The 5,321-nt window shown below is 41.9% G+C and overlaps 1 protein-coding gene across 2 annotated transcripts in view; it reads right to left on the bottom strand.

The window, feature by feature from the left end:
• The window catches only part of LOC111875353 (glucose dehydrogenase [FAD, quinone]), a 20,200-nt gene that overhangs the window by 10,968 nt on the left and 3,911 nt on the right, over positions 1–5,321 (bottom strand). Inside the window, exon 1 of one of the 2 annotated variants that reach the window (XM_023871554.2) lies at positions 4,039–4,150. The exons of the other annotated variant lie outside the window; for it this stretch is intronic. The gene's annotated coding sequence lies outside the window, so the exon portion shown is untranslated. Of the gene's footprint in view, positions 1–4,038; positions 4,151–5,321 lie in introns of those variants that run through there. 2 annotated transcript variants of the gene reach the window in all.

Here is a 5,321-nt window from a genome sequence, read left to right as displayed (position 1 = left end):
AAAAAAAAAACTATGAGAGAAATTTTTTTTAATTAGAAAAAAGAAAAAAAAAAAAAAAAAAAAAGAAAGATGAATCTACAAATTAACCAAAATAAAACAAAGTACATGCCGGTAACCAAGAAAGACTGTGCTAATGGACCTGCAGCTATTGAAATTGACTCATATATATTTGAGGTTGTATGTAGTTTTACTTACCTTGGATCAGAAGTTAACTGTAAAAATGACATCAGTGATGAAATAAAAAAGCGTGTACTTGCGGCAAATACTTGTAAATGTCTCCATGGCCTTAGGAAACACCTGAAATCCCAACTAATATCCAGGAAAACCAAAACTATGATGTATAAAGTTCTTATAAGATCAGTTCTGTCTTATGCTTCTGAGACCTGGCCACTGTCAAGATCAGATGAAAGACTGTTAAGTATATTTGAAAGGAGGATCCTGAGATATATCTTTGGACCAGTGGAAGAAAATGGAATATGGAGGAAGAGGTATAACCATGAGCTATACAAACTATTTAATGAACCAGACATTATTGTATTTATAAAGGTGAAAAGGCTTGAATGGGCTGGACACACAATACGTGCCAGCGAGAATAGAACAGCTAAGAAAATACTTAATACTAAACCAGAAGGAATTAGGAGAGTGGGAAGACCAAGATTAAGATGGAAAGAATGTGTGTGACAGGACATAAGAATTTTGAGTGTAAAGAACTGGAGGAATGTAGCATCGAATGGAGAAGAATGGCGAGCAATCCTGAAGAAGGCCATGGCTCACAAAGGGCTGTCGTGCCAGTGATGATGATGATTATGATGACTCAAACAATCAATACCGTACACACTTTTCATCATTTCATATGCTTCTCCGGCTGCTTTGCCTAACTTCAAACAAAATTTGATGATGGCTCTCTGTTCAACCGCCATTTTCCGACGAGCGTCAGAACAGTACTGTTACATTCAAGGTCAGAACACATGACGCAGCGATGCTTGCGCTTTGAAATTACAGCCAGCCACAGATGAAACTTCAAGAATCTTAACGCCACAACTCGCCAACAGCTGGCATTGCAGGGCAAAATTTAAAAAAATGAGTCCTAACGGATCCTGGACACACCATATAATTTGAGTACGTGTGTAATATTTCATATTGTGGGTGAATATACGCGTAGAGTGTGCGAGGCCTGCCAACTGCTTTTAGGCATCAACACTGAATTCAGTGCGATACTTTGTTTACCTGCTACTCAATTCAACAGCCAGGGGCAATTTTCAGAATGAGCACGGCTACAAAACAACAAAAACACAAGAGCAGAAACAGACAGAAAAGAGAAAAGGGTTGAATCAGTTGAGGTTATTTGAACTTAAAAAAATTCTAAAGATATCTGTAGACGTACAGACAGCATTAACAACAGAAGCACATCTAGCTGAACAATTTTCAGAATGAGCACGGCTACAAAACAACAAAAACACAAGAGCAGAAACAGACAGAAAAGAGAAAAGGGTTGAATCAGTTGAGGTTATTTGAACTTAAAAAAAAAATTCTAAAGATATCTGTAGACGTACAGACAGCGTTAACAACAGAAGCACATCTAGCTGAAGGACAGTGGCTGGACGAACAACTGAGCATGGTGACGTTGCGTGTTTTTCGAGTAAGAACTCAAATTCCTACTTCTTCTAGAAAAGAAGGACAACACTTACCGCCAATATAAATGTGTTTTTACCTTTAATATGAGAAAGGGTTTTTTTTTTTCTCAAGCTATATATATTGTGGCATATTTGGTCAAAGCAAGAACTGTGGACCCAGAGGAACACCCGTTCCTACCGAACGGCTTTAAAACAACGTTCGTTTCTAGGCAACGGCTCGGGAAACACGGTCCCTCTGCAACAACTATGCACGCAACAATAAAGGTACTGTAGCAAACGGTGTTGTCTGAGCGGGCCTTGCCGAGAGGTTATAAGGAAGACAACTGGGGCAACCGAATCAGTTCTGTACGGGAATCTGTGAAGAAAAGGGACAGTTGGAAGGGCGCCTACGTTCAGAGAGGACTTAAGCGCGGAAACTGAAGAATCTCCATTCTTAAGCCGTGCCATGGCTCAGGCGGTTAGTCGCTGGTTTCCCATTGCGGCGGCCCGGGTTCGAACCCAGGTCAGGTTGTATGAGATTTATGGTAGAAAAAGTGGCACTAGGGCAGGCTTTGTCAGAGTAGTTCTGTTTCCCTGCCAGTTTTCATTCCACCAATTGCTCCACAATCACCATCATCTATCATCTGGAGCTGGTACAATAGGCTAGCAGTGGCCGCAGTACCAAGTGGTCTGAGTCTCACCCAATTAAGAATAATAAATACCGTATTTACGCATGTATAGGCCGCACATTTTTTGCCAAAAATTCAAGAGGAAAACTGGGGTGCGGCTTATATTCGAAATATTCGAAATCACACTTCATTTAAAAAATATATATATTCATAATTAGTAATACAGGGTGTAATACTCCTGAAATAATATTCCAAGAAAATTATTTTTTCTATAATTTCTGTCTGAAAATTGTGCTGCGACCTATACACGCACGCGGCCTATACATGCATAAATACGGTAATAATCTCCCCAGTTATGAGCCGTTGCCAGGGAACGGCTGGTGAGGGCACAGCAGACTGGAAAAGGCTTAGCGGGTGCTGTGGTGATTTGTAAAGTGTGGAGATTAGCGGTGGCGCTGTAACTGCGTGTAATTCCGAGTGTTGTCAGTAAATCAAATATCTAATTCAGAAGCCCGTCTATAGTCACACGCACACACACACCCTACGTGACAGTATTTGTATTTGGGCGAAGCGGAGTCCGCTGTTCATGTTACGTCATACTAAACTTCATATTTTTTAAATGCGCAACATGAAAACAACTTTTCACCATGTGTGTCTCAAATGTTTCTTTGGACATCGAAAAATATTAAAGAAATTTATTTATGATTGAATAATGGATATCCAAGAGGTTATTTTGCTTCCAAACATTCACCTGAGGGTTGGAAAAGTCTCGGAAAATTAGTTTCCTCCAGGCTGGCATTCGCAATTTGTTGCTCCATAAAAAGTAAAAATGATAATAAAATATTTAATGATGCTTAAAGATCGCATGGGCTTATCACATCAACCCTTTCATACCCACAATCCGTAGGCTTGAACACTAAGACCAGTTCAGAGGTACTAACCCGGCTTTCTCCAGGAGAGGCTGAGGCATACTGCGAATATAATTTGTTAGAATATTCGGTATCCGGCCGGGATTTGAGCCTCGCTTCTCCGGAATATAAATCTGAAGCCATATGACATGAAAATAATTTAGCCTGTGTCCGTCACATCGACAGCTGAGTACAAGATCGTTGTGCCCGATCGTTAGAGGTTATGTATCTTAGATATAGATAAAAGGTAAAGTTGTCCCTGTGCGTAACTAATTAATCGCTACGCCATGATGGTGTATGGAGAAGTGGTTGTATAGATCCACATTTTCCTGACCTCGGCACTAACTGGAGGTGAGTGGTCGGCTTCACGCCCCGGCCGCTTAACCCTCAAGGAAAGAGCCACCGGTACCCATTGTACAGGAGGTTGGGTGGGCCCCAGAGCCGGTTTGGAGTACGTTGAGAAGAAAGAATTTTTTACCCTAACGGTACCCACTGGATAGGAGATTGAGTGGTCCCCAGAGCCGGTCTCGAGTACGTGGAGAAGAGAGAATTATTGACCATACCGGGACTCGAACTCCAACCCCTTGGTCGTCCAGCCAGTACACAGTCCCTATACAGACTACGATATCCCAGCTCCTATGTATCTTAGCCACAGAACTGTGAACCACTGCGCAGGTCAAGGTAGTGTAGCCTGCACTGGCCCAAACCTCATCCGAAACTCATTTTCTGTTTGAAATGATGAACTGCTGACTAGAATGGCGCACATCGACTATGAAACATTATGGGTTTAAGGTAAAGAAAAGTTCATTTGTGCCTTTGCTTAATTAATTAAGCTCGACGCCATTAAGATGTGGAGAAGAATGGAGGTATAGCTCCACCATTCGTGACCTCGGCACTAGCTGTATTCACTGGTGAGCTTCAGTCCCCGGCCGCTTTCCCCCTGGGGAAAGATCTCCCGGCACCTCTTGGATAGGAGGCAGCTTGGTCCCAGATTCGTCCTGGACGCTGTGGATTAAAGAGAAAATTCTTACCCCAGCCGAGAATCGAGTCCCGACCGTCCAGCTCGTCGCTATACCGAATGAGCTCTCCACGCTCATAATATTATGGATTACGACACTATTATTTTCATTTCATGGCGGTTCGTATGGTTGAATTATACGATTGGCATGCAGAACAGCAATATCCCTGGCTGTACAGCCCTTTGTTGGACCATGGCAACTTTTTCAGTTTCTTGATCTATTACACAATCGGTAAGACTCCTTGGAAGGGTGATGAGCCCGTCGCAAGGCCGCTACCTGCACACAGACATCCTTGCCTCAAATGGGATTCAAACCCACGATTCCAGCGCTCGAGCGGGTGAAGAAGTTGATACGTTAGACCGCGCGGCCACCGTCAATGGAACGTGGTGTTCCCAAGCGGCCACCCATCCAGGTGGATGTTCCTTAACTTTGGTTAGCCTACAAGAACCAGTGTTTTCAATTCAACATGGTATGGTTGACTTCAAAAATGTCTGCTGAATGGAAATTTGTTCCTGCCAGTGCAAAGGAATCATGTTATATGTGTAGAATTCTCTATTCTGGGATCTAACGTCTTGTAGTCCGTCGAAACTCTACCGACCTTTCGGAGGTACACGTCACCTCAATCTTCAGGGTTGTAGAATAAACCAAGCGAGAAACAAGCCTGAAGGCAAGTGGCAAGCAGAGATTTCACGCTGGTTTTTGCTTGGCTTATTCTTCAATATTATATTTAAGCATCCTGTTGCACTCCATACGATAAATGATATAATGATACAAACTCCGTCTCAAGTGCAAACAATATATTTTGTGTCTTTGATTTGCTCCCTACACTACATGTTTCGGCCTCAGACGGCCATCATCAGGTGTATAACACTCACGTCGCTGTCACACTGCACCCAGCTCAAAATTTAACATTTAAAAACACTTTCCTTGTTATTATCAACTTCTACTTCGTTGATAACTGTCTGGTTTGTAGATTATTTTATTTTACACACGTTAATTTTGACTTTGTTGTAATAGCACTATAATAAAATCTTTAGTTCTAATTTTAAAAACCTTTAAAATTCTGTCCTAAATTTTAAAATTTTTTAAAATTGTTAGGGTTATTCGCCCTATGTTTAAAGTGCTGCAGCGGCTAGTTCTTGTTACCACACT

This window comes from Cryptotermes secundus, unplaced genomic scaffold (genome assembly GCF_002891405.2).
Source record: "Cryptotermes secundus unplaced genomic scaffold, Csec_1.0 scaffold576, whole genome shotgun sequence".
Classification (NCBI taxonomy): Eukaryota; Metazoa; Arthropoda; class Insecta; order Blattodea; family Kalotermitidae; genus Cryptotermes; species Cryptotermes secundus.
Note: the sequence above shows the minus strand (reverse complement) of the source record. Positions and strands in the feature narration are given on the sequence as shown.